General features: G+C 33.0%; 2 long non-coding RNA genes across 4 annotated transcripts; one reads left to right on the forward strand and one right to left on the reverse strand.

Moving 5' to 3' along the window:
• The first annotated feature begins 585 nt into the window (after nt 1-585).
• Nucleotides 586-8,051, forward strand: LOC130720971 (uncharacterized). Of its 3 annotated transcripts, none has more exons than XR_009013329.1 (9): nt 586-1,029; nt 1,260-1,347; nt 1,459-1,574; nt 1,677-1,779; nt 1,895-1,919; nt 2,288-6,070; nt 6,157-6,209; nt 6,863-6,976; nt 7,820-8,051. It is a non-coding gene; the product is annotated as an uncharacterized LOC130720971 (long non-coding RNA). The 3 variants fall into 3 exon arrangements; XR_009013332.1 differs by having other exon boundaries at nt 2,288-2,368; nt 2,590-6,209; XR_009013310.1 differs by having other exon boundaries at nt 2,288-6,209.
• Nucleotides 8,052-13,156: 5,105 nt separating this feature from the next.
• Nucleotides 13,157-15,912, reverse strand: LOC130721086 (uncharacterized). Its single transcript, XR_009013345.1, has 3 exons — nt 15,766-15,912; nt 15,425-15,528; nt 13,157-13,798 (listed from the first exon to the last, which is right to left on the reverse strand). It is a non-coding gene; the product is annotated as an uncharacterized LOC130721086 (long non-coding RNA).
• Between the last annotated feature and the right edge of the window lie 4,464 nt (nt 15,913-20,376).

The following is a 20,376-nucleotide window of genomic DNA, read 5'->3' on the forward strand; positions in this document are numbered from 1 at the left end:
TGTATGCTTTACTTGAATATGGTGTTTTTCGACCAGATATATGTATTGCAATTTTTAATTGAATGTTCTTGCTTTAAAAAAAATAAGAATACTCATCCGTATTAGTTTAGATTTTAGGAAATCACAATAATATAGTGTAAAAAAAAGTAATTTAATATGTAATCCATATTTTCTATCATCTTATTTGAAGATATGAAAAACGAAAATAAAAGGATAAAAACAAAAGTCATACAAATTATTGTATTATTATATCATAAATAAATTAAAAACACAATAAATTATTAGATTTTTCGTTCATTCATACAAAATAAATAATTCTATATATTAAAAACAAATTATTATATACTAGGAAATATGTCCCCCGTGCATCGGCACGGGTATACATACTAGTACTATATATAAAGGGAGAGTTTGTGTAGCCTTGAGGGCAAACCTGTCATTCAATTATCCATTGCACTATATTATAATTTTCAGCATGGGTATTTTTGTACAAATGCACATCATTCCACAAAGATTAAATCTTGGCCGTTGATAACTTTGTTTCAACGCTTCAGATTTGTTGTTGATCTATCTTCCCCCGTTTTGCTCTACTGTGTTTCTCATTTTGTAACGCTTCAGGTTCGATGCTCTTCTTTCTTCCACCGTTTCCCTCTTTTCGGTTTCTTATTTTCCAAAAGTTCAGCAAGGCTTAAAGATCAAATGGATGCAAGAGAAATTTCATTACCTAGCAACATTCACCGTCTTCTCCACCATTCTTCTCCGCGATTCATCTTCCATTAGGTTACGCACATGCTTCACTCCCAGAATCGAATCCTCTCTTCCTCGACCCCATTAACCAATTCCTCAACCCTAGGATCTCATTCAAGGAAGCTCATTCGAAGGACAATTCAGTTTCAGAGAAAGAGTCAGAGGAATGCAGAAGCTGCGAGAAGAAATTAGCAGAGATCGATGGAGAGGGGGCTTCCAGTGTGATTTTTCGGTGATTTGGGGTTTCAATTTGGGCATGTTTTTGAAAGCTTCTTTTGGACGGTATGTGATCAACGAAAAATTTGTGTTTTTACATTCCTTTCAAACTCGAAATTTTATTCCCTAATATGATCTTTGTGCTCAGCTTCGAATTATTTACATCTTGAATTAGGTTCTTCTGTCTCTTCTTATTTCAGATTTGGTTTTGCATCTCTCTATCTGTTGATTCACTTCCTTCGTCTTTCTATTCCCTTATGTCAGCCCTGAGTCTGATTGCTTTGAATATGTTTCAGGGTCTGTTTATGTGATTTCTCTGTGGCTGCTAACAATAGCAGATCTGAGGATGCAGAGTGAAGGCATGGAGAATAGGACACCTTTGAGGTTAGGTCGTAATAACCTTCATTCTATAAATTATTTTACTTTAAATGTATTGTATTGAAGTACTTGAAAGATGGCTAAAATTGAGTTGGTGCATCTGTGTTGATGGTGAAGGGACATTTCAGTAGAATTAACCAAGGCTGATGGGCTCAATGCAGTGGCTAGGGTTGGAATCTCATATGAACATCAGGGAATCCTTTGTGGTCTTCATTGGAGCTTTTTGGTTTTCGGTGGGCACAAGTATTCAGACTTGATAGTTTAATTTTTTTTTAAGCAAACAAAGCCATTGGCTTATGCATTGAAGAAACCTAACATGGGAAAACCATCTGCAGCAAGATGATATAGCCAAGGAATAACCATTAGATACAACTTTACATGCGTCATACCAGAGGAAAAAACTGCACAACGAATGTCATAGCTGCATCCTACCTTTCGGTGAGTAACCTTGCTGATGTCCTTTCCATCTTTAGTTTCTCTCTGTCTTTCACCATTATTGATTGTTTTGGTATGTTCAATGTTGATGACTGAGTTTCGATTTCTCTGAAATCAGGTTTTGCTTGGTTTGGAATTACCTGGTGAGTACTTCTAACTATTCTATTTTCACCATTTTTGTTTGTTTTCGCTATAAGAAAAACGGGTAACAAGTCGAAGCCGTGGGTATTTGATCGCTGGTTTGTACTGTTAATTTAGGAATCAATTCTCTGATTTCGTTTGTGATCTGTTGGGATTCAGAATCATCCTCTGAAATCATTTGCGATCTGCTGGGGTTCACTCATTAAGACAAAGCAATCACCTTTTGTTTCTTCACTTTTGATATTCACCACCATTACTGTTTCACTTTTTTTTGGTCTTTTTTTCCTTTTTCAATGCATCAATCAGAATCGTCATTCTTTTTGTTACCTTACATTTTTAATTTCTCACTGTTTCTTTAACTGCTAAACAGGTTTTTGAGGCCCTCACTTATAAGCTAACAGAGAGTAAATGAGCTGTTTTGACTGAAAATTTTGGAGTTGATACTTGATAGGTATGCAGCTTATTTTGCTTTGTCTTAATTTTTATTTTCTTAACTTTCATTTGTTTGGAACTCATGAAGTGGTTGTTTTATGTTTTGATAGTGTTAATTAAGACTGCCATGGCTTTTTCGGATTGAGTTTGTTTATCTTTTCAGAGTATTGATGGTAAATCATCATTCTTTTTGTTACCTTACATTTTTAATTTCTCACTGTTTCTTTAACTGTTTAACAGGTTTTTGAGGCCCTTGCTTATAAGCTACCAAAGAGTAAATGAACAAATTGCTTTAATATTTGCTATTCTTTTCTACCCAAGTCTATTTAGAATCACCAAATACGAGTGAAATTTTTCTGATCACCGGAGAGCATATTCGGATTAGTTTTTTTATGGCCGCAAGGTATGAATTTTTTAAAGTGAAAAATTGTGTATAGCTGAGCTTGAGCCCAAGTTCCTTTTTTGCAACTTGCTTTGTGAAATTTGGAGTCAGGTCTTCATGCACCATTGAATCTGATCCTGATATGCAGAGTTAAGGGTTTATGGTATTTCCTGTGGATATATATGGTTAGAGTTGTACCTAGGATCGATGGTTGACGGAGCACCTTATTTGATTCTGATTTTGACTGGTAGTACATTGCTAATGTATTATTATCTACATGATCTAGATTTTGATCATAGATTCTCCCATTGCGTTGAATGGTTCGCTCTTTTGTTAAAGTTTGAGAATTCTTTCTTTTTTGACAATCTGATTTCTTTCTCTTATTTTTTGGTGTTTGAAGAAATATGTACACGTTATAGTATATTCTAATACTGATAGAAAAACTCAAGCCTAACTATTCTTTTGATGTTTATTTTTACATCTCTGCCTTTGGAAAATATCAGACTTTAAATGTTCATATCTAGCATGTGATTTAAAAGATGACCTTGAATATATAGAAGTGGATAACCAAGCTGTCAGATTTAGGATGAAAATTTTCTTTGGATATAATATGCATGTGAAGTAAATGAATAGTTGGTGGAACTTTTGAAGATTCTATTAAAGAAGAAATGAAATATGAATGCTTCCTCCTTATGAAGTATTTTGGTCTACAAGTTGGTTTGCTGGCTGGAAGTGAGTGGCAAGATTATTGCAGTAGTCGTAATATGAGCTGCCACTAGGATGCAAGGTGTAGCTTCATAATATTGACATTGCAACACTCATTATGCAATAGTCATTATACAAGACTGTAAAAATGCAGCTTGGTATATCAATAAGGCTAGAGTGTGAAGCAACATTTGAGGAATGGACAATGTTGCTTTCAGCTATTTGCTTAATTAACTAATTTGCTTGGGTTTCTCTGGTGTCTTTTTATGGGTTTGGAATTTTCTATTGTAAGATTTGGGAAAGCTTAACAAGGAACACATGTAGCTTAATCCCTTTTGTAATTTGATATTTGATTTCTAATGGGCAGAAGTGTTTGAATTCTAAACTGTACCATGAAATTTACAGTTTTTTTTTTCTATAAAAAGGAATATTAGCTACACAACTATGATATGGGATGAACGAATAATGGGTTGCGGGAAAGTAAAATTTGCTTAGCTCAATAGTATACAATTTAAGATCTATAGTCGTTTTGCCAGTCTTTTATTATGTAACATTTGTCATGTATTTTATTTTCTTCCTAAGCTAAGACTGCAGAACTTAAATGTAACATTTTTATTCCATCTTGAATAGTGTTTCGTGTCAGTTGCTTGCCCCATGCAGAATTTTTTTTCTTCCTGATTTTCAAATTTCCCAGCAAGTATGTTAGCATTCCTTGAGTGATTGCTACTTTTGTGTATATTGTGGAACATGAATATGGACCAATGGATTTTTGGGGAAAAATCCTTGAATACATGTACATGGGTGATAGGCGGACCATTGAATATGTGCTCTTTTTTATTTGGATTGTCATCACTTCTCATTTATGAAATGTCATCTCTTCGTGACCAGATGAGGAGAGTGTGATGGATATCTAAAAAATCACCAAGGAATGAAATTAATTATTTTAAATCTAATTTTCTTGGTTCTTATATTAATATCCAGATTCCATATCTCATAGGCACAAACAATTTTTATTTGTGGCTTTAATTTGATTGATCTTCCTCAATCAATCACAATCCATAAAACTGAAAAAAAAAAAAAGAACGAAAGGTTAGGGATGAAATTTTGCGTAGAACAAACATAAGGGACAACTCCAAATGTAGAAATTCTTAAGAATGACATAATTTATTTGACCTATAGTACGTTCTGTTAAAAATTGTGTTGATCATTTAAATAAAAAACATTAACAATTGTGTTGTTTCAAGTAAAATAACTAAAAGGCTATGTAACACCATTAAAAAATATTACAAAACTTTGTCACTGATATAAATTAATGTGCAAACATAGGGAAGATAGCAAAGCCATGGAATCCCAAGGGGATTTTAGTGAAGCTTACAATTGAACAATAAAGGTACATAAATTGTTAAATTAATATTTTTAAGAAATATTGTTAGGAGAGTTACAAAGTGATGGAATCCCCAGGGGATTTTAGTGAAGCTTGCAATTAAATATTAAACACCATTAAGCTTATTAAAAATGAAACTGATGTCAACTAACTACCAAATACACAACTAAGAAAAAACTAAAAGGCAAATAAGAATGATCCAGCTTCCTAGGGACAATAGATTGATAAGCGGATTTTTTAAAACATAAATTTAGAAGTTAATAGTTATTCAAATTTAATTATGTGATAAATTGGTATTTATTAATCTATTTAAAATTAAATTTATTGTTGCCTTTTGGTTCCTTTCTTTTATGGATGAATTGTATTATGATAGAGAGCGCTGTAGGGAATTGTAAAGGATTAAAAATCCCAATTTGCGATGGTGATGACAATAATTCAAATAGTACTTCAAATGTAGTTTACAAAGAAGTATTTCGCAATGTAATGTGAAGGAGATATTTTTGCAAAAATGTGAAATATTACGTTCTTAATTTTATTCTCAATGAAATAATGCCAATTGCAAAAAAAAAAAACACATATTCTTAACGCAACAAGGTTACTTCAACTATTTTTTTTGTTTGAAATGAATGTTACTTCAACTAGCTCAGATACACTAATCAATAAAGACAAAAATAATATTAATCTACCTTTAAAACAACAAGTCAAAAGATAAAAACAAAATAATAAAAAAAAACAAAAAACAAACATTTAATTAAAAGAAAACATAATAATTCATAAACTACTCTTTTTTTATATCTTTTAATCAATAAAATATATTTAAATAAAAACAAATTTAACAAAAAAAACACACAAAAAAACCCAAAAATGAATATCCCCATGCATCGCACGGGCAAAAAGTACTAGTTATGATCAATATACTCTAAGAAAAGAAACCCCTTCTGGGTTACGTGTCACCTCCTCCTTTTTTCTGGATTATTTTAAGTTTTCTTCTTATTTCTTATTTCAAGTACCCACTCTTCTTCTTTTAACTTCCCGCTCTTCTTCTTCTGGAAATTTTCAAAAAACTTTGAAATGAAATAAGGCTGCACATGTCAGTCACACCATCAATTGGAATTGGAAATATTAAAAAAAATAAAAAAATCCCTATCTCTTCTCATTTTTCTCTCTCACTTCTTTACTCTTGCTTCCGTCTTCTTCATCTCTCTTGAAATTTTCCTATTTCACTTTTCTTTCTACATCTTCTGCATCAGGTTAGTTCCATCTCCTCTTTTCCTAACCTTTGCTTCAAAGTTTTAATTTTCACTTCCTCTCTCTCATAAGGCTTGCCATTTCACAGGAAAACGAAAATCAAGTGTTGCTCTTCATCTCAGTCTTCTACAACGCATCAAGGTTTGATTTTTATTATTTTCTGCTATTTCGTTGCTCTGTTGTTCTTCATTATTTTTCCAAATTTATTTATATGGTAGCATATTTCCCTTTGTCAACACATTTGTTTTTGAATTGGTTGGACATTTTTTATTGAATCTGCATGCTATTTCAGAACACTGTTGTTTGTAGCTTGATTCTTTGTGAAAACTGAATCCAACCTGATCCCCAAAGGAATGGTACCGTAAGGTGTTTGAGTTATTTTGGTAGGCTTAGTATTGTTTGAGTAGGCTTAGTGCTGTTTCGGTTGTCTATGGAGTTCTTTTGGTGTTTGTGGCCTTACTTTTTCTCTTCATTTTTTAATCGTTGGAGGTTTTCACTAATCAAGGATGTTCATTGCATTAAGGTTTTGATTTTTTACCCTCTGAATTTTTAACTCAACTTCGCTTTTTTCTCCCTCGTCACTCTTGAATTTTAATTTTTCTGCTATTCCTCTTTTTCCATTTTGAAGCCTTCATCTTTGAGCTTATTTGTGTGCTATTAACTGATAATGCTTTACTCTTGCTCTCACAGTTTTGTGTTTGAGCCATAGTTTGCTACAACTTCTTTGAATACAAAGCTTTGATATTTTCTCTGTTCTATTAGATTTTGAAGAATGCTTTGATCTTTTTTGCTAGCATCTGAAGGCTTGCTTTTGAAAGAGCCATGGGAAGTAGAATTCGGTGCTAAATCTGAAGATCGTTGACCCTAAGATCCACAGATTTGCGTAAGAGGAAAGCAGACCATGAAAGGTTCACCACATGCCTATTATAATCTTTAGTCTACTGATAATTAATTTTTCTTTGTGATTAGTTGCGGGATTTGCTTCTGAAACGTGGAATGCCAATGTTGGTTGTACTCATCGATCTTAATTTTATAAATGATGTGATGAAGAACTTAATTTGCCTTCATCTAGCTGATTCATTGGTTAACATCCTCCTATTATGCTTCTTGATGGATTTCCCCCAAGCTATATAGCAATATTGTGTACTAGATGCTACTTGTAATCTACATTTATATCCCTTTACTGTTAGCTAGAATTAGTTCTCTTTGTTTCTATTTCTATGTTCTTTAGTTTTTCCACATCACTTTTCATCAGTGATAGCTTTGGATTTGTCACTTTTTGCAATAAGTCATTGCTGCTCTCTTCTAATTTGTCAAGTGGCAGCTTCAAAAGTCTTTTTTTTAGGGTTATAGAGATGACTATTCTTTTGTTTCTATTGTTCTTTGAGTTTCTATATAGTAAATGATGAATTTAGTGGGACTATGTTCATATTACAATGTCTACCTCTTGAAGTTTGTTCATGAAGTAACTAAATGCTCCCACATTATGAGAATGTCCGGGTGCTCTATCTCTTTGGCATTATGGTCTGGGTCCTAATTATTGGTTCAACTTTGTGATGCTACTTTTCTTATTCTTTTAGTTATTTTGATTAGTGTTATACTACTCCGTAATCAGGATTCCATGGTTTAACATATAACTATCATATTGTTGATCTATTGCTTACCAAAAAAGAAAAAAAAATGGTTGATCTATTTGTGGAGATGATTTTGGTTTCACTATAATGTTTGATTGTGTTATGGGCTTATGGCAGGAAGATGGAGAGCATGTGGAAGAAGACTGTTAGGCATGATGATGAAGATAATGGTCTGTTATGGTAGAACCATTATATGGTTCTTCAAGTACAACATTAATTTACGGAAAATATTGGCTCACTCTAAATGATGCTTTCTATTTGGTCATTATTAGTATACCTATAATTGGATTTCTCATGTTTGTTTAGTTGCTACTATAATTTATATTAATCTTACAATTTCATTTTTTTAGCTATTCTTCTTCCCTAATTGTTGTTTTAGAAATAACTTATTTAAAAAGCTGACTTGAGTTTAACAAAAATACTTCATAGTTCTTTCATTATCGTCAAATGGTGTATTTTTATATGATTTTTTTTTATTTTAAATTTTACAACTAGAATCTCATATATACATAGTATTACTTCAAAAAATTATTTGCTAAACTTAGGCTATGTTTGGATTTCAGTATAAATGCATCTAACCATCTTTATGCACATTCTAAGAATTCAAAAGTAGAAGTAACAATTTCCTTCATTGAGTTGAAAATACTTTCAAGTTAAAAGTTTTGGAAGAAACTGAAATCTAAACAATACACACACTTATACAGAGATTAGTTATATCTTCAGATATAAAAAGTTAATTTACATTAATTTTTACTATAAAATTATTTTCTCAATGTTGAAATAATTCATTTAATTATAATTCATATTATTTTTCTAAACTAATAAATTATTTAAATAAATAAATTTCAAAGTTAACGAGGAAAATATCAGTGCTACCTAAAATAGTTTTTCTTTTTAGCTCATGCATAAAGAATTTTTATATTATAAAGAGATTGACATATCTTTATTTATACAGAGTTAATTTACGTTAAATTTAATTATAAATTATTTTTTTGAAGTTTAAATTAATAATTTCATTATAATTTAATTTTGTTGGTTAATTAATAAATTATTTAAATAAAATAATTTTCAATGTTTAAATAAATATTCAATGGGAAAATATCTATGCTAGCTAAAGTAATAATTTTTTTAATTATGAGTTACCAAAATGGAGAGATGTGATTAATTGATTGTGTAAAATTTATTTACACCGTCAATGCATAAAAATTCATCTCATAATTTTTTATATCATATAGGGATTAACATATCTTCATTTATACATAGCTAATTTATATTATGTTTTAGTATAAAATTATTTTTTCAAAGTTTAAATAAATAGGCTCATATTTTTGGTTTTGGAGTGCACATCCTGGATATTCTGTTGATTAAATGTTGTCATCTCTTGTACCAGGATGCGGTTGAGGCTTTTGCTTCCCTTAGAGTTTCTATCGTGTAGCTTTTTGCTTTTCGAGACCTTACCCCACCATGTTACCAAAAAAAAGTTTAAATATTTATTTTCATTACAATATAAATTATTTTGGTTAAGTAATAAATTATTTACATTAACTATTCTTCAACGTTTAAATAAATAATTTCATTAATCAACGGGGAAAGTATCCTGGCTAACAAATTTTAAAAAATATTACATAATAATTTTTATATTATATAGAGATTAGTTCCATCTTCATTTACACAAAGTTTTTTTTTTTTCATCGAAAAAATAAATTGCACCCTCCATATGTTGATCCCTAGACCTTCCCACGTAATACATATGTCTCTTAACTCTTACCACTTGAGGTATCATTCGAGGACAGAAGTAGAATAAAGTTAACTTTTATTTTGGTTAACTAATAAATTATTTACATAAACTATTCTTCAACGTTTAAATAAATGATTTCATTAATCAACGGGGGAAAGTAACCTTGCTAACTATTTTTAAAAAAATAATGCATAATAACTTTTATATTACATAGAGATTAGTTCTATTTTCATTTACACAAAGTTTTTTTTTTTTTTTTGCATCGGAAAGATAAATTGCACCGTCCATATATTGATCCCGCTTAATCGATATGTCTCCTAGCTCTTACCACTTGAGCTATCATTCGAGGGCAAAAGTAAAAATAAAATAACATTTTATTATAAAATGATTTTTATATTATTTGGTTTGTAAATAAATTATTTTTTAATGTTTAAATAAATAGTTTCATAAATCAATGGGGAAAATATTTCTTCTAACAAGAATTATTATTTTTTTTAAAATCTTCCTAATGAAATTTTATATGTTATGAAGGTAATTTAAATCTACTTTTATACAGAGTTAATATACATTAAATTTTACTATAAAATTATATTTTTAGTTTTTAACTAACTAATTTAATTAATATTTGATCTATTTTGGTAAACAAATAATTATTTAAATAATTTATTTTTCATTGTTTAAATAAATAATTTCATGAATCAACAGGTAAAATATCTATGCTAATGAAAGTTATTTATTTTAAAAAATTCTTAGAATTTTTATATTATATAGAGATTAGTTATATCGTTATTTATTCAGAGTTACTATACATTAATTTTTCATATAAAATCATTTTTAATGAATAAATAAATAATTTTATTAACTAATATATTATTTTTTCAATGGTTACATAAACAATTTCAACAATTAACGGAAAAAATATCTATGCTAACAAAACTAATAAATTTTGAAATTATTACTTAATAATTTTTTATATTATATAGAGATTAGTTATGAAAAAAACTTAAAAAAAATGACACATCATAAAATTATTTAATCTTTAATTTATGTTAAATTTAAACAATTTAAAAATTGTTAAGTAAAATCGACCGCGACCCGTGCGGATGCACGGGTAACTTACTAGTATAATTAGGAAAGTAGTTAGTGAATGATTTTAGTTAAGTGAGTAATGGTAACTTCTTGAGTCACTTGTTCAGTAAAAAAAAAAATCTTTAATATTTTTTAAGTAAAACATTAATCATTAACAAATTAATTCATCCCTTTCACCTTCAGTAACAAACCCAATTCATCCCTCCATCTGAAGTTATTTCCCCTTGCCTTCCCCGGCGCTGCTCAACCACTCGATGATCTCTCCGCCTTGGCACCGGCACCGGCGCTGCACTTTTTCTCTGGCTGCAGATATTGATTTGGGGCGGAGGGCAAGAAGGTTGAGGAAGAACTAAAGAACCATTGAATTTGGGCGAGGGCGTGGTTCTGGATTCTAGATCTAAAGGTCTGGGTGAGGACGGTGGGCTGAAAGTTGGGATTTTCAGGATTTCTGGGTTGAGGTGGTTGATGGGGGTTTCTGATGTCTGTTGGTGATGGGTTGGAGGGCCGTCCGCCGGGGTCGAAGAACAAGCCCAAGCCGCCGGTGGTGATAACCAAGGAGAGCCCCAACGCGCTCCTCATCCACATCCTGGAGGTTGCCGGCGGTTCCCAGATCCATCACGATCTGGGTTTCAGTATGAGTTTAAACAGAGAGATATACTTGTGGATGAAATCTGGGCAACGACTTGATCTGGTTTTTATATTCTCATACCCATCTTGGTCTGGTTTATTTTACTTTGAGGAGGAGCGATCCAATTTGAAAGTTGATTCATTTTGTTTAATGAGATTTGTTTTAAATTTTAATATCACACAAAGCTAGAGGAAGAGAAAGAGGAGTTCGAGAATGATGAATCTTCTGGAGCCTTTTGATTTCGTTTGGAGTTGGAGATAGGATAATATGGAATGGAAGGTTTAATTGAATTGAATGGTATATGGATGGGTAGATAGGGTAAGTTGGGGTAGATCTGATTAACATTAATGGTGGTTAAATATTTTTTTTTAACTTATTTAAATTTTTTTTTTACTTCTCAGATTTACCTTACTTATTTACCACATGGGTTAATATTAAATGAACCCTAATCATTCTCTAACTATTTACTTAATAATTGTATAATATATTAACTATTTTAATTTTTGAAAATATAAAAAATACAAAAAAACCTGAAGTAACAGGTCAAAAGGCAAAGGTGCAACCTTACACAAGTTTTTAGATGTGAATGCTAAATTTTTCCTTTAATAAGGTTAGACTTTTTATTAGAGAGAAAAAATTAACTAAATATATGAAGAGTCTTGTTATTGTATTAATTAATTACTATGTAAGACTCGAATTCAGGTCTCGTTACATGGTTTTGTACTTTTTTTGCAGGACTGCTATTAAGCCTAAATTATTAGTAATAAAATTAAGTATAATGCTTAAAGGCACGAGAGTTTTAGTGCACGAGCCAGCACGAGTATCAAAAACCATGTTTAATTTAAAAAAAAAAATGATAAAAGCTGTATAACCCGAAACAGGTGTCTTCCTCTTGCCCTTCCCCGTCAATTGACCATGGATAAAAAATGAGAAAAGTAAGGTCATGCTTTTCACCCAACCCCTTTTCAATTTAAGAACGGAAATAGTAAAACTTTCTCCCTTTTCTTCCTCTTTTGCTTTGGTTATTGCCCCTGAGTTATTGAGTATCCAAATCTAGGTGGGCATTGCATGACTTTCACCATTGCACCTTCTAAGGATCTCAAACCAACATTGGGAACTTATCCAACCCGTCTTTGCTGTTGAGTTTGGCACCAACTGGGTATTTCATAGAGGATTCAAGTTCAACCAAAGATAATCTTAATCTCCAAAGTGGGAAACCGATTCTAGCTTATGTCTCCCCTGTTTTGATGTGCGGTGCATGTGTTGATTTTGATGATGCAGTGGTGGTTCTGCGTAGTGGAAATCGTAGGTGGAAGTGGAGGAACAACGCGACGGTGAAGGTTCGAACGTGCGGCAGCGGCGTTAGATTTGGAGGTTGGTGGTTTCTCTTTAGAGGGTTCTGGCTCGCGGTGGCGCTGGTTCGGTTCGGCGATGTCTTCGCCACTTGAAGGAGAGGATTCAACAGCGTGGAGAGAAAGTAGAGGGAAGTGCAGAGAGGAGAAAGAAGGCCAAAACGGTGTGTTTCACTACTCGTGCGTCTTCGTGCTTTGGCTCTCGTACCATATAGCACCGCTCTAAAATTAAAAATTCCTAAGATATTCTTTATTAATTGGCCAACTTGCACGAAGTCATCTTTTTGTAGTCTTGTTGCTTGGGCTCCATGTTAAGCACGCAACACTCAATTCATAGAAAACGGAGTAAAAACTTGAAATAGAAATCACCTCAGTAATATTAGGCTTATAACCATAAAATAAATCAACAAAAGATCTTTAACGATAGACCATTTGAGACCCAATGAAGTAAAAAAGATGATAAGGTTATTATTTATAACACTTTGCCCATTTTCAATAGACCATTTTCGTCTCAGCAACAGAAACCACATATTCTCACATCTCAACAATAGACCATATATCATGCCATCATCTCTCATGTATCATGCTTTTGTGAGCTAAATGAAGCAGAACTAAGCACCACACAATAAACAGTTCAACAATTAATATGTGGAAATTAGACATTATTTAAAATAAGCAAGTATTAAAAATCTATAGAGTCAGTACACTAAGCATTTAAGAAATGTTCAAGAATTAATTTTACATTCAGACAATGAAGTGGAGCAATCACTTCGCCTGCAAGTCATCCCCTACTTGAAGATTCTCCATAACTGAAATTGAACCACAATACCACACTGAATCCAGAATGTCATTACAGACTTATGGACTAATTTAATCTCTATGTCCACTGCACTTTGGTATAGTACTACAATAATTGTTAGAGATAAACTATCCATAATAGCTAGCTAGTAGCTATTACAAAAAACAATTCTGTTTTTTCTTTTGATGGATGAAAAATTCATACATGTTACTTCAGAATTATGAAATACTACTATAGACAGACACATACTACAAAATCTAGAAGTTCATCTGCCTTCTCACACACACAGTATAATTTGACCTTGAATTAATGTAGAAAGTTCTAAGGAAAATTAGTGGGAAGCTTTTTCACCCGGTATTACCTATTCTTCTTATAGTTTAAAATTAGCAGCCATCATTCATGACTAATAAAAAGAGGCTGCACAATGATATCATACTCTTCGTGCCTTGTAGAATTGCTTCTCCGCACAATGATATCATGCTCTTCATACCTGTCACAAGCATCATTTAACCACCATTAAACTTCTTATTCTAATGTGGATTTTGTCCAACTCTAGGCACAACTCAACACAAAACAGTGTTATCAAATCGCGATCGCGGACCATCGCGGTGAGCAAAAAATCTGCTATTTCGGCCGCTATTTGGCGGCAAATAGCGGAAGTAGCGCGCTATAGAGGGCAATAGCGACATCGCAATTAGCCAAAAATCCGCTACGCTATAGTGGCATAGCGTCGCTATAGCCGCTATTTGATAACACTAACACAAAAAGAGTTAGAAAAAGGCACAAGATAACAATACAGCACAAGAACATCTATATCTCGGATTAGAAATAAACACACAGATTGGATGATCCATTAAAAGTTGTGATACCAGAAATTGGGAACAAAAATTCAAGAGAACCTATGTAAACAAATACAATCAGTCCTCAAGCCTAAACTCAACAGCTATACATGTGAAAAGAAGTAAGAAACAATCAGAGAAACCCTATTTTTTTTACCTCCCCAAGAGCCAGTGGGCATTTTTCAAGACAGCAACCATAGTCTTTGGTGGGAATATCAAGATATGAATCTGGCAGTACTCACAGAAATCTAGGCAACTCTACTAAGATGAGAAAAAGATTGCCACAACAGTAAGTATATGAATTTATTCCCAATTGTGCGCAATGCAGCTATGCCCATTCTCATTTAGAATCTAAAAGTCACATATTTCATCTCATGAAGAAAAAATAAATCTCAAACACAGTTCATAAGTTTATTGCTAGTACTGGTTGTTCCTAATTCCTTCATTTCCACCTAGCTAATTTACGATTTCAAGCTGCACACATGCCTAAAGTCAAACACCAATGTAAACTAATGAGGTTCAAATAATTACACTTGATAGTTATTTTAGAAAGTAACTATGTCAAACACCAATGTAAACTGATGAGGTTCAAATGTAAACACCAATATATAACCAATGCACATCCCTTAGAGGAGCTAATCCTATTTGTTCCCACGTAAAGTAAATAAACTATAACACAGAGATAACGTTCCTTGACTTAGCTCCCCTATGTCTTAGACAATTTGACATCACATCAACATAGAAAAAACAGGATATTCTTCAGTTTTCACTCAGTACGGAGAGACTAACATAAACCACTCTAACAACAAATTGCTAGAAAGATCACACTATACTTTGCAAGTTGATTTAATATCAAAATTCATCTTACTTGGAAATGGAATGCAATAGCCATCAACGGAAAGAGACGGTGCAAAAAAGTCTTAGGTTTAAAAACATAGATGTCTGCAATCCTCCAATTCAGTTCCTTGTCTAAGTGATCAATGCACAAAAATTAATCAATTTTATGTTAACTTAACTCTTTCACTCTAAGGTATTATGCTCTGTAAATTCCTCTCCAGTGTTAATGTGAGTCCTCACACTAACATTTAAGAAGAAAATTCTTTTCTAAACCAGCAAATCAAACCCCATTAAATAGAAAATATCAAAGTAAAGCCTAGACATAAAACCGAAAGTGTGAAGCAGTGCACATAAGAAGTAGCAGAAACCCAAATTAGATCTTAAAACAACAGAGACATACACACAAACAAATCACCAAACACCAAGCTTGGCTAATTAACCTGAGAAGACATCAATAGCTGTCGTTGTTGGATGCAACCTTCACGAAGCTCAGCCGTGAATTTAGAGATCATCGCCTTCTGAGAATTGCCTCAACTTTTTTACCCTGACAATCACATCAGAGATACTCAATAAATCTACTACAAGTCAACAGATGAACAAATGAACACTAAGCAAAACAACATAATCAAAGCAAAAGAAAGAGAAGGAACTGGGTTGACAACACAAGATGAAAATCAAGGCACACAATGGTTCAATTTATAGCAAAGAATTGGGCGTGATCCAAATGGAGTCAAAAAAGTTGTAAAGGAATAGATGGGGAGGTAGGGTGTAGGTTCACAACCTGTAAAGCAGAAGCCACAGTTGTTTCCAAAGGTTCAATGGATGATAGATGATAGATGAGCTTCGTAGGGTTGTAACATCCAACTATGAACGCGAATCTAGCGAGAGGAGGTACGGGATGAGGGGGAGTTGGGTTTGGCACCCCACTTTATCAAATACGAAATTTAAAGTTCCGTATTCTTCATATTGAATACGGAACTTAAAATTCCGTACTGTATTTAAGCATGCGTGTCACATTTTCAACCACTCATTATATACTAAAATAGATACAGAAATTTATTTTCCGTATTGATACGGAAATTTAAATTCCGTATCTATTTTAGTGGGGTGCAAAGCCTAAGGGGTGGGGCTCCAAACCCAACTCCCGGGATGAGGCGATACAGCTGTGAAATAGGTGACTGGAACGCACAGAAGCGAGACTTGGCAGTTGAGCGGCGCGGTGGAGACAACAACGATCGGATTTCACGGAAGAAAGCAGGTAGGATTCGTATGTGCTAACCTTATGTGAAAACTGAAAAGTAACTTAGTATCTAATAAGGCCCAGAAATGACGGGAGGGGAATTAGGTTTGACACCCCACCTATTGGGTTTCGCACCCCACTTTATTAAAAACGGGAATTAAAATTCCGAATTTAATACGAAAAAAACGGAAATTAAAAAACCGTTCTGTGTTTTAGCATATGGCACATTTTCAACCATTCATTGCATATAAAAAAAATCGGAATTTTAAATTCCGTTTTGAATACGGAAATTTAATTCCCGTATTGAATAAAGTGGGGTGCCAAACCCAATAGGTGGGGTGCCAAACTCAAATCCCAGAAATGACCTAGGCCCAAAATCAACAGAAGTGGGAACAAAAAAAAATGGTGCACAGTGAAATTGCATCTTGCATTTTAAGTTAGTAGATACACAAACCGCAATTGCAACAAAAGATAAAGCTAGAACCCACCATTACCTTCTACCTAATCACTCTCTGCATAAGCCGACATCTATATTGCTTCGTAGTAGAAGCCGAAAAAATTGCTTTCACACTTCTTCACATCTCCACATTTAAAAAGATGTATGAATAAAATAGAAAGAAAAAAAAAACAAGTGATATAATAGGTGATGTGATAGAATAAAAGAAAACGATACGAAGAAAAATTTGTGAAACTAATATGTAAGGAAAACATAAGTTTGAACATATCAAACTTCCAAGAAATCTATGACAACTAACCAAATGATGATTGTTACGACGTGGATACTGTAACATCCCACCCTCTCACCGACCAGGTAAAAACCTCATAGTCGTTGCGAAACCCTAGAAATATGAAGATATTAGACTCCCACTAAATTTTGTGAAGGAGTAAGTTAACAATGAACACCTTTTCTTTTTGACTAAATTTGCCCCCAACTTTTTTCAAACTCAGTTTAATTTATGGGTACTTAAGTAATTTCAACTCTTTAATCTTTAATTCAAAAAATCTGATTTCTCTCTCCACCGTTTCCATCCTTCTTCCTCGTTCTCTCTCTGGATTTCTCTCTCTCTCACTCTTACTCTCAACCTTCATAAAAGATGGAAAGATGGAGACCGAGTTATGATTCACTTCCACACAATCCATGGGAAATTCGAAATATGTTTAAGCTTTAACAATGTAAATGCAAATTTAGAATGAATCTCACGAGACTAAAGAGTTGCATTTTTTATCAATCTAATATGTTTAAGCTTTACCATTGTTTTTTTTTAGCTTTACCATTGTTACTCTCATATGAAGCACGTTCATAATTTTCATTTCCATAACGATTTTAATGTCAACAAATTATATTTCTTTGTTCATGGCATCATGGCAACTGTGAGAAAGACAAAGAGGGTGAAAGGGTAGAAGTTAGAACCGTAGAAGTAGAAGATAGAGAAAGAGAAAAATAAAGCAAGTAATAAATGTGGAGAGAGAAATTTTTGAATTTTAAAATTGAATTAAGTTTTGGGTATTCAAAATTACCAAAAACCCAAATTTTATAGAATTTTTTTAAAAAAGTTAGGGTCAGTTTTAGTCCAAAAGAAAAGGTGTTCTTTGTTAACTTACTCCTTCACAAAATCTAGTGGGAGTAAGTTAACAAGCCCCTATATATATATATATATATATATATATATATATATATATATATATATATATATATATATATATATATATATATGCGTTTAAGTGTGTACGTGTGTGCATATATGTGACATTACATCTTAGGATAAAATTACGCGTAGTCGAGAAGTCGGAAAGTCAACATAGGACAACCGACAATAGAAAGTACCAAAGACAATGGTCATCATAATTTCGAGTGCCATAAAACTCGAGACATATATATATATATATATATATATATATATATATATATATATTAAGGATAAGAGAAATAATCTGATCACATCTCTTGACAATGAATAGTCATTGTCTCAGATTGATCTAAACCCCAACCTAATAGAATGAATGAGTCCTTGATCATTCAAATAAGATGATAATAAACTTTCAGAGGGGAAGTACACTCTTAATAATCTTCAGCTGACTCAAAATAGTGTAGTATAGTACCATTTTTGTCCCGACCTGAAGACATAATAAAATAATCGACCAACCGATGCATTGTGCCACTATTACTGATTGAAATGGTCACTATTTAGCCATTAAAACTTACCATCATCAGCTCATATTCCCCATAAGCATCTCTGAAGGCTCCAAAACGTGTTCATCAGACCACATGCAGCCAAGGGCACCATGCTAATCCATTTGCATGTATAACCATTGGTGGTGCAACTAAGATTAAGAGCCAAGCTTGTTTTTCAACTTTAAACACCCTTCAGCCTATAAAATGACCTGAAACCAATCCTATGAGTCCTCTGTAACTCATTCTAAGTCCCAAAAGCTAGAGAGGGTGAGAAGAGAGCTCAGAAAGAGAGAAAACCCGAGAGGAAGCTCACTAACTTCTTCTCTTCGATTCTCTCAATTCAGTGAGTGTTAGTGATAAATTCTTGTCCCATTAAGCTTCTGGAGGGAAGAGGAAGCGATCTGGGTTAGCTTGGTGAAGCTTTGGATGCCAGAAGCTCAAGAACGACGAAGTTCTTCATCTCCGGCGAGTTTCCGACGAGTTCAGTAACTGCAACTTGACTTTGCTCGCGATTCAGACCGTTCCTGTAGCATCCAATAGCACCATTCTCTTCCCCATGACCTGTAGAACAAGGACCAACGTCCAGAACAGCTCAGACGCGACGATTTTCCATCGCCGACGAAGCTCCGGTTGTCTTACCCGGTGAGCTGTTCAGTGAGTTCTCTACAACTCGCTATTTCTTCGCGTTTTTCGATCTAAAACTTACCCTTATGCATGTTAGGAAAATATTAGGAAGATTTAGACTAGTTTTGAGCCTTGAAACCTTAGGAATCGACTGAACCAATAATTGAATTTTGGACCTCGATCATGCTATTGGGTTGAGCTTCTGGCAGTGAATTGAAGTGCCAAATTTATCAGTTTATGTTTCTGGAAGGTGTTAAAACGTATTAGAGTAGCTAGAACTGAAGATTAAGCCCTGAGGTGGAAAACCCCAATTTTCACCTCTCGGTCAGTTTTAAAATTGAGCAATAGGGCATGAACCTTTGATCTTTAGCCTCTGAAACTGGTTTAGATGAACTCAGAAGGTTGGAAACTATATGAAAAGAGTATCAGAAGTTAATTTGTTCTAAGATGTTCTGGACGTTTCTAATTTGCAAGTAAGCTTTGAATTATATGGAACTTAAGCTAGAATTACCTGCTTAAATAAGTGATTCTGACTCTGATTATGAGCTCAAGATACTGATTTTAAAATAATTGAAGACGTGAAGTCAATAGGTTAGATTATGAATTAAAAATTCAAGTTAGTAACTTAAAGAATAAGTGATTTTAGCAAAAAATGACTTAAGTTTTAAACCAAGGTTGTAGAATTAAAATTTTAGTAAGAATTAAGAAGTTAGTAATTTAGGGACATAAATGAAAAGTGAAAGACATAGGAAGGTTAGAGGAAAAATTAATTTGATCAATCAAAGAGCATAAGACAATTAAAAAGAAAATGAGATAATTCATAAGTTAGCTTAATGCTTTGGAAAATGAATTTATAATAACCCTAACATAATCAATGATGCAGAGAGTGAAGATTCAGGCTCAAGACCCAAAATCACAAAGAGTCAAAGGTAAGGGGGGTTAGACGATACCTTGTCTTGGTACATAGCTTATGGAGCTAACCGTTATTGCGATAGAAAGCATATTGTTATTGCTTATATATTATTGGATGCATGATTGAATGATATGCTTATGTAATGATGAATTACTTGAACTATGATGCTGAATTGCCATGATTGAATTTATAATATGAATGTTTGTGCATGACTGAAATGTTGCACTAATAGAAAGGGATAATAGTATGTCATGGGATATGGCGGTACTTAGGATTAATAAGCCATACAACATGGTATCAGGATTGACCCTGATACTTAAGCATCTGAGGTAGTAGGAAGGGGGAGGTTGATCCCCGGCTTAATGTGTTATTGATACTTGATTTTGAAACTAAATCCTACCCATAATCAATTAGGTATAACCGTTAGGATAAGTAGATTAAG

The sequence above is a fragment of the Lotus japonicus genome, chromosome 1 (genome assembly GCF_012489685.1).
Source record: "Lotus japonicus ecotype B-129 chromosome 1, LjGifu_v1.2".
Taxonomy (NCBI): domain Eukaryota; kingdom Viridiplantae; phylum Streptophyta; class Magnoliopsida; order Fabales; family Fabaceae; genus Lotus; species Lotus japonicus.